A 1,559-nucleotide genomic window follows, 5' to 3' on the forward strand; every position below is an offset into this window, starting at 1 on the left:
GAGCTCATGAATGGCATAAGGAGGTTCAATGGAATCTCTATGGTCTCTAGATGAGCCTCAGAGTCCTTTGGATCCTCAGAGGGAAGCTCCTTATTGATCACTGGACGTCCCAGGAGGTCTTCCTCCTTGGGATTCACGTCCTCTCCTTCCCTTACAGGTTCGGCCATGGTGCTTATGTCAATGGCCTTGCATTCTCCTTTTGGATTCTCTTCTATATTGCTTGGGAGAGTACTAGGAGGGATTTTAGTGATCCTTTTACTCAGCTGGCCCACTTGTGCTTCCAAATTTCTAATGGAAGACCTTGTTTCATTCATGAAACTCACAGTGGCCTTAGATAGATCAGAGACTAAGTTTGCTAAATTAGAAGTATTTTGTTCAGAGTTCTCTGTCTGTTGCTGAGTGGATGATGGAAAAGGTTTATTATTGTTAAACCTGTTTCTTCCACCATTATTAAAGCCTTGTTGAGGCCTTTGATCCTTCCATGAGAGATTTGGATAATTTCTCCATGATGGATTATAGGTGTTTCCATAAGATTCACCTAAGTAATTCACCTCTGCTATTGCAGGGTTTTCAGGATCATAAGCTTCTTCTGCATAAGAAGCCTCTTGAGTACTGTTGGATGCAGCTTGCATTCCATTCAGACTCTGAGAAATCATATTGACTTGCTGAGTCAATATTTTGTTCTGAGCCAATATGGCATTCAGAGTATCAACTTCAAGAACTCCCTTCTTCATAGGCGTCCCATTACTCACAGGATTCCTCTCAGAAGTGTATATAAACTGGTTATTAGCAACCATGTCAATGAGTTCTTGAGCTTCTGCAGGCATTTTCTTTAGGTGAATGGATCCACCTGCAGAAGTATCCAATGACATCTTTGATAACTCAGACAAACCATCATAGAATATATCCAGGATGGTCCATTCTGAAAGCATGTCAGAGGGACACTTTTTGGTCAACTGTTTGTATCTTTCCCAAGCTTCATAGAGGAATTCACCATCTTTTTGTCTGAAGGTTTGAACATCAGCTCTAAGCTTGCTCAGCTTTTGAGGAGGAAAGAACTTGGCTAAGAAAGCCGTGACCAGCTTATCCCAAGAGTTCAGGCTGTCTTTGGGTTGAGAGTCCAACCATATTCTAGCTCTGTCTCTTACAACAAAAGGGAAAAGCATGAGCCTGTAGACTTCAGGATCTACTCCATTAGTCTTAACAGTATCACAAATCTGCAAGAATTCAGTTAGGAACTGAAAAGGATCTTCAGATGGAAGTCCATGAAACTTGCAGTTCTGCTGCATCAGAGAAACTAGCTGAGGTTTCAGCTCAAAATTGTTTGCTCCAATGGTAGGAATGGAGATGCTTCTTCCATGTAAATTGGAATTAGGTGCAGTAAAGTCACCAAGCATTCTCCTTGCATTATTGTTGTTGGGTTCGGCTGCCATCTCCTTTACTTGTTCGAAATTTTCAATAAGGTTGTCTCTGGATTGTTGTAATTTAGCTTCTCTTAGTTTTCTCTTCAGAGTCCTTTCAGGTTCTGGATCAGCTTCAACAAGAATGCCTTTTTCTCT

The 1,559-nt window shown here is 41.3% G+C and overlaps 1 non-coding gene across 1 annotated transcript; it reads left to right on the plus strand.

The window, feature by feature from the left end:
• Nucleotides 1-926: 926 nt before the first annotated feature.
• LOC112780991 (small nucleolar RNA R71) lies at nt 927-1,034 on the plus strand. The gene has a single exon (XR_003191793.1). It is a non-coding gene; the product is annotated as a small nucleolar RNA R71 (small nucleolar RNA).
• The last annotated feature ends 525 nt before the right edge of the window (nt 1,035-1,559 follow it).

The sequence above is a fragment of the Arachis hypogaea genome, chromosome 19 (assembly GCF_003086295.3).
Source record: "Arachis hypogaea cultivar Tifrunner chromosome 19, arahy.Tifrunner.gnm2.J5K5, whole genome shotgun sequence".
In the NCBI taxonomy this organism is placed as follows: Eukaryota; Viridiplantae; Streptophyta; class Magnoliopsida; order Fabales; family Fabaceae; genus Arachis; species Arachis hypogaea.